The following is a 16,334-nucleotide window of genomic DNA, read 5'->3' as shown; positions in this document are numbered from 1 at the left end:
AAGCCACTGTAGCCAAAATAAATATAATCTGCTTTTTGGATTAGTTGTCACACATGATTTTACCTACTAACAGTGATTAAAGAACCCTGGTGGACCAGAAGCATAGCCGCTCTCTGGTGACTCTTGCTAAAATAGCAATAAACAGAAGTAAATAAAGACTTAGGGCATTAGTTATCTTTAATAAACAGTGACAATGCATATAATGTTTGGAGAGACTTCAAAAGCCTGCATCATATACAGTAGTGTTAGTCTTTCTAGCATCTAAAACATTGGTCATATTAGATGACTGAAAATGCTGACAAGACAGTGTCACTGAGCTTCTTTGCTTGCGCTGCTGACCTGTAGTCCCTCATCTAGCACTGCCAAAGCAATTGGACACCTTACGGACACGTACCTTACTCATCCATTTTCATCCAGCAACAGACTATAGAAACAAAGTTGAAAATATCTGAAACTAGAGGGATTACCATAGGAAAATGAAGGAACTGTTAATTGCTTGTGTAATTATGTAACCTCCTAACCACTGTAATTCCATCCAGCTAATGAACAGAGGACCAGTACTGTTCTCTTTTACCCTAGCGCTTGTAAGCTGATAAAAAGAATTACTTGCCCTTGCTAACATCTTTTATCCCTGATATTTTCCCAATAATAAAGGGTGGGTGTGTTTCCTGATCCCATTCACATTTGTTATGAGAGGCAATGATTACAGCAGATGGCATTGTGCTGCTCCGTTATCCTAACTGTTGCTTTTGGTGGTTGGAAGAAACACAGCAGCTGAATCCATCCTTCCCCTGTGTTCCCTCTTCCTAGAGGGCATTGTTTCTATAGTACTGAATGCCGGGATTTGAGGCTATGTTTTAGGGGGAGGAAAAATACTTTCCTGAAAGTAGCAGAAAACAGAGGGGTTTCTCAACAGAACTACGGAAAGTCAGTGCTTTTGAAATCAAAAAGCTCGGGGATAGCAAAACATGAGAAAGTGTACTTCAGGGAAAAATCCTAAATAAGCAGAGAGAGGTTCTGAGCTTTCTAATTGGTCTTCAGCTTTTATTCATCTGTCCTAACTGTATACCTCTGCAAGGCACATGGTACCATTCTACTAGGAATTTGCCTTTTATATGACAGATAAAAAACTTGAAATTAATCAAACAAATATCCTTAGGCCTTTTTAGAATTGGGTAACTGTATTTTGATGCATGGGTTAAGTTTGTGTGTGTTTTTTTGATGGAGTTGCACAGCAATTACAAAATACTTCAGGCTTTACAGTCTGTGAGAAAAAACTTTGGTAGCATGGTCAGGAAGGGAGTAAGACCCACCAAGGACCCATCCTTCTCCTGGCTGGAAGTCATTAGGAGTTTGGAGAGTTGCCCGATGGCGTAATTCAAGTCTTGACTGCATATCTTATTGGTTAAAAATAGGAGCCAACTCCAGCTCATCAGTTTTGCTAAGAAACTATTGATTGTGATTAGCAAGCTTAAAAATAATTACCTTGTGTGTTCATTGCTATCTTTGGACATACTCTCATATTCTTACTCTTTTAGAAAGTATTGAGCAGCTCAAATGGGCTGTTTGATGACTGAAGTGTTAACGCTGTGTGTTGGTGGGGGGGAGGGTGAATACTTCTTAATTGCTCTATCACCTGGTGATTAAACAAACCCCCCTGGCCTTACTGGATATTAGTGAAGTGCGCTAAAAGGGCCTTCCAAACCCCTATCCCCTTTTGGGCCCTTCTGTATTCCCAGCCCTTATCCATCTTAGTGTCTGTCATGACCGCTTGGTTTCCCTGGGCAGCTGCTGTCCCGTGGCTGGCACCGCAGGGCAGCTGAGGGCCCAGCTAGCCCAGCAGGTGCTGTGTCCTGGGGAAGAGGCAAACGATGATTTGCTCTGCACCTGGGGGACAGAGGGAACCCATTTCACCTGGTTTTGATACTAAATGGAAAAGCCTGAAGGTGTTGATTTGTATCTAGCAGTGGGTTGAACCCAAACTGCTGAAGCAGTTTCAATTCTTGAAAGCTTGCTGGTCTGCTGGAGTTGTTGTTCCTGCAGCAGGGATGGTTGCAGTGAGCTGCTGAATTTTTGCTGCTTGCAGCACAGTGTGCTCCAAAGTGAGCCAGCATCATCTCAATCTGCTCCAGCCAGCTGGGTGTGTAGGAAGAACTGCGTGTACCTGTCCAGCTTTCCTAATGCAGGTCAGTAGCCACTTCAGGGGGCCACCTAAGCTGCACTTTAACTCTTGAGTGCTTTTGCAGAAGCTGATTTCTTGTCATGAACTGTTGAGAGAGCCTAGGGAGAGTGACTTTCTCTTTCATTTAAGTTTGATGTTAAAAGTGAAATAATGAGAATACTCTTTTGTGGTGCTGTGCCTACAGGATCTCCCTGCTTAGTCCATCTGGCTTCGTATCCTGTATGAATATGTTGATAATTTCAAGCTGTATTGATCTTTAAAGTCTGATTTTTGTTTTTCATTTTCAATTTTTATCTCTCTTACAATTATATTCATGTATTTACTTGGTGTGTACTGGTGTTATCCTCAGCAGGTGCCTGAAATGGCAGCAGAGACAGGTACTTATTAGAATACATGTGCTTATGAAAATACAAATTATGCAGGTGGTTTGCAAGGTTCCTGTGGAAGCTGGATGTGAGGCTGTGCAACTCAAACTGAGGCCTTGTTGCACAAGTGGCTGGTGACATATGGGTAGGGTGCAGGCACGTTCTTCAGGCAACTTAAAATTTGAGTGAAGCTACAGTATATGTTTGTGTGCTCAAAAGAGGGCTTTGTCTCAGTTTTTCATATGCTGGCTTTGAAATTCAGGGTTGGACTTTATGAAGAATAATCACTCCTTAAAGGACTTGCCAGGGCACTGGTCTTTTTGTATTAGCATGAGTGAGAAGAGCAAATGCTGGTCACTCCGGTATTCGAGTGCTTCACGTGGCTTTTGGCATTTGTGTTTCTTCAAGTTCAAGGGAAAAATCACATTCTGAGAGTTCCAGTATGTTAGTAAGGAAACTGGGGGCAAGCTTGTTTTCCCTTGCGCTAGAGTCCGTATCGGAGATGGGCTGCAGCTCTGTAGAGAGGTGGGGAGTGCCTGCAACAGGATCCCTCCTAGGGAGACTGGAGAAGCAATCAACCTGCTGGGAAGGTGCAGCTTGCGCTCCTCTCATTGCTTCCCTATTTTCCCTGGCAAGGGAAACTACAACAGTCCCTTGATAGAAGGGAGGAAGGTCTGGGCTACATGGCTAATGAACATGTCATGGTACGGGGAAAAAAGGCTTCACTAACAGGAGTTTCTGACAGCAGCTTTATGCACTGAAGGTATTGTTATATGCTTTTTAAGACTATCTAAATAAGTGACTCTAAACCTGTATACTGCAATAGCCCCTCTATAAATACCCCTGTAAACTCTCAGACCCCTATACATAAACCATGTAGTTCTGAACAACTTGCTTTGAAAATATTTGGGGTAACTTAGGAAAAATATTTCCTGGAAGGGTTATTTCTTTAGATTTCTTCTTTCCAGTATGGAAAGAGACTTACAGCCTTGAGATCTTAAGTTCAGAGTCATTTATTAGCATGATTTCAGAACACACAAGGATCCATATAGCAGTCTGAAATAATATTTAAAAAAAAAAAAAAACAACTTTGATCTCTTGCAATCTGCTAGGGCTAGGAGTGTTGTATCACTTTCCCATGGTTTGGGTACCTTCTCCTTTACCTGGTTTGTGTGTGTGGTGGGGTTCCCCCCTCCCCCCCCCCCCATGTCTATGGCAGCTACTTACATGGCTGCAACCACTATAGCTGCTGAATGCTTTCCCAACACTTCTCCGAGAATATGACCTTAAATGTGTCACTGGCTCATGAATAGCAGGTGCCTTTCTTTAGCACAGAGGAACTTTGGTAAGGAATTTGGTACCCTTATGAAAGAAGGGGATGTTTTGGAGTGAGTTTACTTAAAAATATGACAAGAGTGCTGTTCATACACAGCATGGGATACTTGATTGAAACCTGTCAGGTAAAAGATGAATGGCCACGGAAGGTCCCCTGTTTACTTTATTTACCACACGAATATAACTGCTATGCAGCCTATTGGTTAAGCAAGCAAGATGTGATCTTATACAGTCACTTTTTGCATTATATTTAACACTTCTCTTGATAGAAACAGTGCGAAACAAGGATAAGTGTTTGGGCTGTATGTAATTGATCACTCAGCATAAACTACAGCCACTTACCTGTCAATAATTTGAATCATTGCAAATACATGGAAAGAGTGGAAAAAGAAGATACAGGCCAAAAAAAAAAAAAAATCACAAGGGAGGTTCCTTAAAGATAATTTTATTAAAAGTTCATGTTTGAAGTGATGTCATCCTTTTTATTCTCTCAATTCAATTGACTTTCTGAAACTATTCAGATGTGAGCAAAAATATTACATCAAAGGTAAATGTTTGAATCCTGGCTTGGGGGGGGAAAAAAGGCAATGGGACATGGAGAAGGGGAGGGGGGTGAACCCCCAAATGGCTAAAAGTTCTTAAAAGAAAGATATAAAAGAAAATAATCATTTTTCTCCCCTGACAAATAGTTCAAAAAGTAGCCAACAGTTTGGATCTAGTATGTCACATTGCATACAGATGAAGAAACTGTCACCCTCGGTTTTCTTTGAAACCTTTTGATCTTATCTTCTATGGTAAAGGGCATGTGACTTGATCAGGGCTTCTCCTCTATGATATATAGTCAGAGGCCTGATCTATAAAAATGTGTGACAGTTTTCTCCACTCAACTGATGCCACTTTTTTCCTTCCCTTTGGTGCCTAAGTGTATTCATGCAGCCTGGAATGGTTCACCCTTCCCTCTGCATCCAGGAAAAAAACAAGTTCCTAATCTGGCAGTTTCTAGCTTGTACTGTTTATTATGTCTTAGCAGTGGTTTTGTATCTGTCTTCTCTCCATCTGCCAGACTGACTTTTTTTCTAGTAAGAATGAGAGGGTGTAATTAAATTTTGTAAAGACAGTTTGCATTGAACATGATATGTCCTATGAATTTTCCTAAGAATTGTAATTAAGGATAGCTTTGTTGCTGAGTACCTTTTAAATGGATGGTTTGAACATGCATGGTTGGTACTGTCGGGGGACAGGAGGGGAAGGAAAATATTTTATAGACCTCTAATACTTAATTTTTAGAGCACAGTTTCTATGAGGTGTTTATATTTTTCATATGAGCTGTGTTCATTAATATATTGGTCCACAACTAGTGAAGTCAAGGAGACTTTTCCCTGAGGGCCTAACCCGTCTGTTGTGGCAATAGATGGCAAAACTTTCTTTGACTTCTGTACTGCGAGAGTTGAAAGAGGAGGCAAGCCCTGAGCAGGCTTGCTAGGCATCTCTCTGCAGAATAAAGGCCTGAACAAAATATCCTTGGGTCCTCTTTTTGTCACTGCTGGGCTGTGCAGTGAATTTCGGCTGTTGCCATGGAGCTGCTGGTGGAAGATGGCCTCGCAGCCTGGGAGCGCGGGGCAGCAGCTGCCCCTGCTGCGATCCTTCCGCTGGAAGAACTAGTTCACAGAATTTGTGAAGCTTGCAGCAGGGACAAAGAAAGTTTGCACTGCCTCTTCCGTTCCTGTCCTTCGGAGGATGGTAGGCAGTGATCCATGTGTCCAGGAAGATGAATTGTCTCTACCCAAACTCGCTGATTTTTAAAAAGTGCATGAGTTCTTGAACTCAAAGTAGTGTTTAAATCGGTGAAAGTTAATGGCCAGTGTTTACACAGGAGGTTGAACTGGGTGATCTCTTCTAGCCCTTGGCTAGTTAACCCATGAATATGTCACGCTTGCTTTCTCTGCAGCCTTTCAAAGAGGGAATTTTCTAATGGAGAAACAAAAATTTTGATCTGTAAGTGTCACCTGCCTGGGTACTGGATGCCCATCTGAGCAGGCTGTGCTCTGTTTGGTACTACAGCAGGACTGACAAGTTGCATTTATAGACAGCTTGTTGGCTGGGTTTTTGTCACCGGTGCGTACCCGTTACGCTGAGCACGAATAACAAACTGATAGAGACTGGAAGAAAGCCTGAAGCATGCCAGCTCGTCTGGGAGGTACAGCTGGTTAAAGTGCAGCAGCAAGTCATTTGCAGTGCTTGTACCAAAAGCCATTTTGTAGGCAGAGCAATTTTGTTCTTCAGTGATTTTAGCACTGCTAGCAATTAGGCCTGTTTACATGGTATGAATCCCTGCACATGCTAAGGCAGCTGATGTGAGCTCTCCTTCAGAGCTGGGAAATTGTTGTTCAGCCACATGTACAGAGGGGTCTTTCACTTGTGTGAAAATGCTTTGGGAGAGCCAGCATGTGTGGGACCAATCCAGCACACTCTGATGTTGCTGGAGTCCCATGGCTCTTAGCTCCTGCTTTAGCAAAGTAGGAAAGCATATCAGGAAGTCCTGCCGAGGCCCAAATATGTGCTTAAGATGTTTTGCTTCTTGGCTAGCAAAGGAAGTTAGCAAAGCTAATTTGGTTTGCTTTCATCTAAAGAGTTGGGCTTTTTCTGTGTCTGCTTCCTCCTTTAAGTTATCTCCTCTGTGAAGAGTAAAAGATGTTACTCCTGCTAATAATCGGTAATGGCTCCTGAAAAAGTCTTGGGCTTGGATGCAAGTTGTATTGAGGTTCTGATTACCAGGGTCTTGGAACACAAATGACATCCAAATCAAAGGGATTGCCTCTCTATCCATTAACAGAAGAACACAGGTCAGCTTTCTTAACTGTTAATGCTCAGGTGAAAATTCGGTCTTCCTGATGTTTTGCGGTGCTATTGATTCAATGTATCCTGGCTATTTCCGCCCTGGGACATAGGTGGTCATGGATTTAAAGACCAGGAGGGGTTGTTTCCTTCTGCACTGCTTCAAGACTGTTTGCAATCTGATCGTCTCCACAGTATCCTTTATTTGGATGTAGATGGGAGTGCTGTACCTGCTAGCTGCTGTGCAAGGAGGCTGCAGGCTGGTCTCGGGGCTGGCAGAAAGAGGCAAGTGAAGGTGGAGGTCCCTGTTTGTCACCACAGTCCCTCACCCTGCCAGTTGGGAAAAGGATTGTGGGCTGCCCTACAGATCTGCCGCTTCCCTACTGAAGAGTGAGGATGTGGGGGATCTGACGCTTAACGCTCAGCAGATCCAGAAAAAACATCCGTTTCCTTTCAAGACTTGCTCCGCAATCAGCATGACTTATCGTGAGGAGTGGATTTTCCTGTAGAACAGGAGGAAACAGGAGAAGGTTGTGGAATGAAGTGTTTACAAAGGGAAAAATAATTGTATTTATGGACTGAGTCTAAGACCTTTTTGGACCCGATCACCTGCCTCTGTGTACTTTGCATAGAGGAGGCAGGTTATTGGATAGTTTAAAATGTCGGCTCTTTTATAATAATAACAATTTAAAGATTTTTCCCAGCTGCTAGTCAGAGCATGCAATTTTTCTTTCATAGGCCGTTATGCATGCAAGACCAATTGGTAAACTGTAATGTACTGCTCTGTAATTATTCTCCCCTGTAGCTTTAATGAGGAGATCTGTGTGCAGTTTGATGGGAGAATATACTCTACCAGCAGCTACAGTGGAAATCAAGACAGGGGTAATCTGCTTACCGTAGTCTGTGAATCCTCACCATGTGGCTATGTTATCTCTAGTGCATGTTTATAGAAAGATGCTTGTAAAAGGATTTAATTTAATGGAATAATGGTAACTGACACTATGAAAATGAAGGGGCTCAAATAATACAGTGAGAAGAGTCATATAAAAACTAGGGTGAATGATAAAAATTGATGTTATGTCTTTCAATTAACATCATATAAAAGGAAAATACAAATGAAGTCATGCTATGTACTAAAACAAAATGTGTTCTTTAGTGCTAAAGCAGTCTTAGAACAGACACTTTGGAGAAAATGTATTGCTTTACAGAAAGCACATCTATATGTCTTTCCAAGACCCAGTCCTGCAGTTGCACTTGCATGGGCCTAAATGCATTGATGTCTCTGGAGTCTGCGTGAGTACACTTCTAGGTCTGGAGTCTTAAAAGTAGAATATCTTTTGCAAGGCGGATACTCTGCTGAGCCAGAGCTGGTTGTCTGTTAATCCTGACTTTGCTCAGGAACCCACTGTATCTGTGGTGGGGAGGCTTCATCAAGACGCTTTTACAGTGTAGGCCTCAGTTTCCTTATATGTACAGTGGTGATAGTCATAAACTACATAGGCGAAAGCAGACCAAATAACTTATTCTTGTGAGGCTTATTGACAAAAAGCAGTATCTCCTTGCTAGTAGCAATCCAATGAGATTATTCATTTGGAAAGACGAAAATAGATGAAATTATTTAGGCCTAAATGTGAATCTGGCTCTTATTTTCTAAGATTTAAAGAAGTCACTCTCCATAAATATGATCTATTAATTATCAGTCTGTCTTAATCGCCTAATACACCTGAGTTTAGTATCTGAAAGGATACTTGCCATGATTTTTCTTGGCAGTCCATTTTTAAGAGCTGGGGGTATCAGTAAAATGAGGTGCCAAGCACTTTGGTGCTGTGTTTCTGATCCTGTGTGACTTCTGTCCTTGAACATGGAGTGCGAGTGCAGAGAAGATGGCAAAAAATTGCTAGTAAGAACAATACTCAGTGTTGTCATATTTCTCACCTGATTGCTTGAAAGCCTTTGGCTTATGGAACTTCAACACTTAAACATACATTAACCCCCAAAAGTTAAATATTAAAAAACACTATCTGGTTTATAATCGCTACCAAAAATAGTGAAAATGAATAATTTGAGATGCTGTGTTCCAGCAGCGGGCAAAAATGTGTGTGGGGTGTGTGTGGTTTTTAATTTTTTTAACACTGAAAAGCACTTCTGTTGTGAAAAGATGGGGGTAGGATGAGAGTTGGTCATTGCTGTTAATTATTCCTATTATGCTGATCTCACTCAAATTTCGAGTCTGGTGATTGCACTGACAAAGGAGCAGCCTTTATTTCTGCACATATGTTACTTGTTACTTGTAAAACTGGGCTCACAGATTGCTCTGACGCTTTTACTTTTCCTGTAGAACATTTCCATAGTTCCAGCAGTTTGATCACAAATGCAGCATCTCTCTCCTAATGCTGTGCAGGTTGATAAAACAGTTGCGGAGCTGGAGTCCCTAAAGAAATTATTAATTATCTGGTTAATGTGCATCAGGCTGTGGGAGTGTGAGATTAATCACCAGTGCTGGGATGAGTTGCTGAAGTGGATTTTGGTTTTTCGTCTCCTGTCACTCGGTAATGGCTTTTCCTTCCTTCACCATCAGGTGAACAGGTGCGGAGATGCTGTATTTTCATTTTCCTGTAGTCAGTAACAGCCGGTGACCAGGAGATGCCTTTTTCTCAGTCCTGCTGCATGAGCAGTTTACAACATGGAGTGCTACCTGCTTCGAATGTTCCAGCTGTGGGAGATGCTCCTGCAGCACGAGCTGACCTGAGCCTTCCTGGAGAAACATGCTCAAACACAGGCGCTTTGGGAGGGGTGCCAGAGGGGAGCAGTGGGTTGAGCTGAGGCTCGTTCTTTCAAACTCTTCCGATCTCGAGGGGAATGAATTACATTTGGATCTGGAACTGCAATATTACTCCTACTTTGCATGTATTATAATACTCAGTTTCTCAATAAGTAAGTGTTCACCATGCTGCTTGCTTAATGGAACAAAAGAAATGTGCTCCTGCAAAGCGGCTTTTGAATTTCTTTATTGGAAAGATAAAAGAAGGTGCTTCTTCTAGCTCAGTCTTTAGTAGATACTACCTTTAAAGCAAATGTGTTACATACTCATTCAGCTATGAGAGAATGAGTTGGATTTCTTTTCCCACAGTTGTGAATCAGTCTAGGTGCTCAGGTGTGATGCTGCAGCACTGATAGTGTCCTGTTTGCCACCTGTGTTCTCCCTAGTCACCAGCAGCTGCATCAGAGGTGGTTTGTGAAGCTCCAGAGTTCCCTACTGGATTGCAGATATGCACCATGCAGTGCACTGATGCAAAAAATCAGGAGTAGCTTAGCTTTTAAACTTTGCAACTGTGGTGCTACACAAAGCCTCTGTGTGTGAAGCACTATGGGGTCTGCCTCAGCTATCTCAGGGTCAGGACAATTAAATGGAAGATTCTTTCCTTTTGGTGATTATTGTAGAGGAGTGGAAGGAAGATGAGATGGAAAGAGCTATGCTGTACTCATCTCAAGCCGATGGCTTGCCTAAGGCTAGTGAGGCATCTTCTAGTTAAGGGAAGAAGCTGTAAACAACAGCCCACAATTATTCTAGTACTATATGCTGAGGGGTATAAGCAGAGGCTGAATCTCTTTGTTTGTAAAAGATTTTGATGACCTTTTGCTAGTTACATAATAGTGAAAATGCCTAGTCCCAAAACTAGTATTGTTGTAAAGTCTGATCATTTGGATTATTTTATCATCAAGAGTGAAATTTATTTCTCTTCCCCTTCTGCCTAAGGAAGTTCTGAGTGACCACAGCTGTTGAGAGTTGAGACCTGTTTAACCTTCTACTTAACTATGTTGTATTAAGCTTCTTTGTTCATTAGGTTATGCATTTTTGTGGCTGAAACAGTAGATTTTCTCCCTGGTGATCTGAATTTTTTTATGGCTTTGCCACTTCAGGCAGGTAGAGACTTGCTTACATTTGAGATTGCATTGAACTATTCCATCAGTGAGCATTTGTCATCTATATTGTACTATCCCTACTCCTTTTTCAGCCAAAGGTGTTATCTTGGGAGAAGAGGAGAATTTGTTTTTTATAATAGCAATATGCTCTGATCTGGAATCCCTAGACAGCCCTATGATGGCATATACCATAGCTTTCCAAACAAATATGCATTTAACTTGACATTAAATGTAGATGACCCACTTGTGTTTGAAAAACCCTAACCAAATGATCAGAATGGCAGCAAGAGGGTTTTAAACATTAAGCAGTCTTCAGGGCTTCAGGTTCAGTGTTTGCATCACAGCTGTTTGGGTTTCTGCTCCTTGCAGAGCTTCCTGAGCTTATTGTGATAAGTAAAACTGAGTTTACTTTGTCGAGCTCAGCAGCTCCCAGCAGTGAAGAGATAATAAGGTAAAACAGGAGTCAAGTAAATTTCTGTCTGTATTGGGATGCAAAGTTTTTTATAATTATCTTATAGTAACATTTCTTTACGTGTGTGTGTATGAACATGTATGCACGTGCTTGCCCACACACATACCAACAGTGGTGCACAGAAGTGATGCAAAAGGATTGTTAGATTCGATAAATGTATAAACCATAAAGACAAACATTAACTCAGACTCTTCTGTAGCTGTTGATCTTTAGTGCTTAAAAATAAGCAGAATAGCAGATTTTCAGATGAGTAAATTGTGCAAATCCATGCCTAATTTACATGTACGATCACCTTGACTGCTTGTACAAATCAGGTAATTGTGCGTGCAAATAGCTAATTAACACACAATTAGCTGATCTGCTGATGCAGTTTCAGGAACTGTAAGCATATACTTTGCTTTTTTTTTTCTTTAATGTTAGAATTTTTTTGGCTTCAGGATGGAGTGTTCAGAAGTGTCCGGTGGGGATCACTTCTCTTCTGCAGATCAGAAGTGGTGGGGATCTGAAATCACTTGGGCTTATGAGGAAAAATTTCACTTCAAAGACACAGCCTGGCATTCATGCATGGGCACTCTGCTAGCGCTGTGACCTGTGGCAGCCTAGTCAGTTTAGTGGCACGAAGTCTGCAGTTGTGCCCATCCCAAATAAATTGTTCCACCTGAGCACGGGGCCCACTAGTTTTGCCCTGTCACTTAAAACTTTCTATGAACAACACTCATTGGATATGTCCTTATTGCTGTTTTTAGATAACCACATATTTCAGTCTTCTACCTCCTTCCAACATGCTAGAAAAGAAAATGCTGGAAAAAGATATAAAGGTCTAGTCTTCTGGCTTTATTTGCTTGTCCAGCTTAGACTTTTCTTCCTTCCCCTTTGAATAGTAACCAAAGGTGGGGGGGATGGGACCCCAGGGTGAGGGGAATCCAACCAAACATGAAACTTCCTTAATCAAAGGTCTTCAAAGCATGTTGAAAAGTGAAGAGTTAGATACTGATGGTGCAGTGACCTAGTTGGCAAAAGGAGCAGCAGTTACATGCTCCACACTTCTCTCCTTTTTTTTTTTTTTTTTTCTTCCTTCAAATCTGCTTGGTGAAGAGAATGAAATTTAGCCAGGAATCCTGGGGCGTGTCATCAAAAAGTGCCTTGAATGTTTTACCATCATCTGGGTGGCCACCAGACAATGACCCAAGGGACCTGAATTTAACATCTTATATGAAAGATCCCTCTTCTGGTAAAGTAGTATCCATCTAGTGGTAGTTCAGTGTAGAGTCACAGAGAGAGTATAAACCCTGGTATGGTCTTGAAGCCTCTGCCCTGAAGGTCAGAGTGTTGCTAATCGAGTATAGAGGAAGCCCTCATACCTGGAAAGAAAATGTACTTTAAGGAAAGAGAATGATGAGTGAAACTTCCACACTTCTTGCCTACAAAGCACATTGTGAAGAAGCACGAAACCTATAGATATCCTCCTTTCCTTATCAATCCATGTAGTGGCACTATTGGATGTGGGAATTTAAAAAGCAAAGTAGGAAGCTTGGATGCTAGTTTGCGTGCTGATACTAGAAAGCCCTTCCAGCCCACAGCTTGCTCTTATCAGCTTTAGTGTCTGAGCTCTGGGAACAGAATGGAAAAGCTTGGGCATTGCTTGTGTGTGCACAGGTTTTTTCCCCCACCCCTCCGCTGTGCGCTTTGCAATTTAAAGATGCACAATTTGTTGAATGACAAATTATGATTAGCAAGGAGCTGAGGCCACAAAAGGGAGCTAGGGAGGATATGTGCTGACTTTATTACTGGTCGTGTCAGACTTTCACCTCTGCTGCCCTGTTACTCTTTAAAGGAACAGTGACAGCTGCTTATTAACCATTTTGCTAAAAATATTTGTGACAAACCCCAAGTATCTTGTGATTTCATAAATATCATTATTCCTTAATGAATTTTCAGCTATAAAAAATTATGGTTATAAAAATGCATTTTCCAACTTCAATCAACCAAATTTCCACATTATTCCAGGTCACAGATACCAACAGAGTTAGACTAATGAGAAATAAAATGAAAGCAGTGAGGAAAATAAGCGGTGTGCTTTTTAAATGAGACTAGGGGAGAAACAAAACTGAAATAAAGTGAAAATTTTTTTGTTTGAAAAGGAGGTTTCTGTAGCTCTTTATGTTGGGACAGCTTAAACCCCGCTTTTACCAGGTCACAGATCTTTTTGAGCAATCAGTTGTGGCCAAAGGCTAAACGTAGTTAAGATTTTATAGATATATGGGTGTGTTTTTTTTTTCTCTGACCCGATGATACTAGCTATAGACTACACAGTGTTAGTCTGAAAAAGAAAGAACTGTTTACTAAACTTCCCCACTGTTTAGAAGTGGGAAGGGCTGAGATCATATTTGGCCATGGTAATATTTACACTTTCATTTGGTTGAAACACTGTTAATATCCATGAATTCATGCTGCAATCTCTTTAACAGCAGTGTTACTTGCCCATTATTTTAAGGCATAGGTTTTTGTGGCTGTGTGGGGTTTTGTGCTTTTGTTTGTTTTATTTTAAGATTCTCTATCCTGTTGAATTAAGGGGGAAAAATTTCACCTGTGCTAGGATAAAGTTACCATTCCCTGCTGTATTTCATCAAGCATTGGGTGAAAAGGCAGGTGTTTAGCTGTACTAGAAATGCCTGTCATCCCTTTTTCAGAAAAGGTGCACCCACCAAGCAGTGAAGCCACATCTCTGTTCCTAGGTATCTTGCTTGGAAGGTCTGAAAAGGTGATTTTTTTTTTTTTCTTCTAGTTACTCATAGACATTAAACAAACTGAAAATGCAGTGTTAGTGAAGTGCCAAACTGCTGCAATATGCAGATGATTTCTTTGCCCTTCACTGTCCAAGACTGTACTGCCAGCCAGCAAGATGGTGATTACCCTTGCAGGATCAACTAATGTTTTTAGGAATAGGCTGTTGGAAACTGAACTCCTCTGAAAGGGAGCTGATTGTGGAAAGAGGGAAGCTGTGGGAAAAGCTGGTAACCACAGTTTATCTAAAAACATGCACCTGTAGTTATTCTAGCCTCAACTTAGGAGTTTTCTCAAGTATTTTATTTGGAATCTCTCATAATGCAGTGTCCATAAAGAGTGATCTCTAGATGATTAGAAGAAAATATCTTTTACCATAGATGATGACCTCCTCCTAGGGTTTTACACCTTTGATGTGACCCACAGCCACATTGTTCCCTTTGGAGACAGTGGGAGAAGAAACAACTGACTGAAGCTAATTGGTCCTCCATGTGATATTGTCAGGCACAATGTGGTGATGCTCCCTACAACTTCACATTCTTGATCTCAATTTCCATGAAATATAGGCATTTACAGTCTTAAAACAGAGGAAAAGCACCTTGGAACACACAGAAAAAGAACTGTCTTGTCTCACTGCTCCTTTATTTACAAAATTTATCCTGGGAGCCTCAAAACATCACTAATTGCAACAGAAACTCAATACACAATGACTTATTTTCCCCTGCAAATCAACAATTGACATTTACTTTGAGATTTTTGTATATCCCTGGTGCAGTAATGAAGCTTCTAGATCAGCTGCTTCTGGTGAGAAGACGTGCTTTATTAGGGATAACTTGTTTTATCTCCTTTGATGCTTTTCTGATATCTCTTGATCATTAAGGTCTGGATTAAGTGCAGGGCAAAAAAAAAAAAAAAACATTACTACATGGATGTTATGTAGCTTATGCCTTCTGATCTCTTATGAGAGAGTTTGGATGCTTAATGTCTTCTAATTCAAAAAGAAAAATCAAGGTCTTGTGTATGGCTTCATTCTGTCAGATGGTGAGACGAGGTTTAGGTGAGCGTGTAACTGAAACCCAGTTGCTTGAAAGTCACATTTATGGCTGAATCTAATGTGACTGTAGCTAAAAGATATTGAAGAGGAGGACTTTTTGTTGTTTTGGGGCTAGGGTTTTTCACATTTTTTCACTTTGGTAATGTTTTGGGCGCACTCTGCTCAGTGTTACTCTTGGGATAGTTGTCCCCTGTAATTCTAGTCCTATACCCTTGCATTATGACATTTTTCTGAAATACTGCTGTGTCAGGAACTTACTGTATGTTTATCCCCAGCATCTGAAAGGTATTGTTTCCCAGGAGTGGTGTCAGCAGAGTTGAATGGATGAGAGAAGGTGCTTGGCAGCAACCAGGTATTGGGAGTGAGTAGGATAAGTAAGCCTGCATGGTTTTGGTTGCCCAGAAGACCTTACTGATATTCAAAGAAGTAGTATTTTAATATATTGTGTATATATTGTTCCAAACCCCTGTTCCACTGAAAATGTAGCTGCTATTTATAAGTAATAAATTAATGACTTTCATACTGAACCGTTAATAGAATACAGAAATCAAGCATTTCTCTGTCCTTCTCTGACCATGAGTACTAATTAGTGTTTCACAGAAACTCAACAGGCATTTATGGTCATCCTGAGCTGATGAAATATCAAATAGGCTATTGTATCTGAGAGCAGAAACACTATGGTAACATTGAAAGATGTGACCTAGGGACTAATATATTTAGCAACCCAATGCACCCTAACCAAGACAATGCTTTATTTACACTAGTTCTTCTTCAGCACTTTTCATTTGAGAATTATAAACAGTGGACTTCACCCTGTGAAGTTGTTACTGCAGCCATTTATGGATGGAGAAGTGAGGCTCGGCTTGTGACTTTCCAAAGGTCATCTTGCATGTCAGTAGCAGAACATAAATGAGGGTCTATGCGTTTGTAAAGAAGAGCGAAAGCTCTTTCTTTAACCATGTGGGATGAAATTCATCGCTATACGGGGTCTAGCATGACTTATTCATATGTGGATCACTTAGATTGTCAAGTTAGGCCATGTACTGTTGCTCTATATAGGGATAAATTGGTCTGAAACTTTGTGGGCTGATCTACAAAAGACAAATGACTGCAAGACTTCTCTTCTGTGGAGAAACAGCTTCTTAACAGAGAACAGAACCTCACCATAAGTAAATCTGCAAACTAATTATTATTTAAATTTTTTTACATAAGAAGTTGGTAAATACAGGTATGGTGGCATGGTATATCTGTTAGAGATAAGGAGTTACATCTGTTGGACACAAGCTAAACTGGTCTATGGTAAGTTTAAAGGCATTTATTATCTCACAGAATTCACAGGTTTAAATCAGTCAGTCCTAGGCCACTTCTAGTTAAAGCGGAAGG

The 16,334-nt window shown here is 41.0% G+C and overlaps 1 protein-coding gene across 15 annotated transcripts in view; it reads left to right on the top strand.

The window, feature by feature from the left end:
• ESRRG (estrogen related receptor gamma) overlaps positions 1–16,334 on the top strand; it is a 413,394-nt gene that overhangs the window by 116,504 nt on the left and 280,556 nt on the right. The window lies entirely within an intron of this gene.

The sequence above is a fragment of the Struthio camelus genome, chromosome 3, assembly GCF_040807025.1.
Source record: "Struthio camelus isolate bStrCam1 chromosome 3, bStrCam1.hap1, whole genome shotgun sequence".
Classification (NCBI taxonomy): Eukaryota; Metazoa; Chordata; class Aves; order Struthioniformes; family Struthionidae; genus Struthio; species Struthio camelus.
This window is presented reverse-complemented; position numbering and strand designations above follow the sequence as displayed.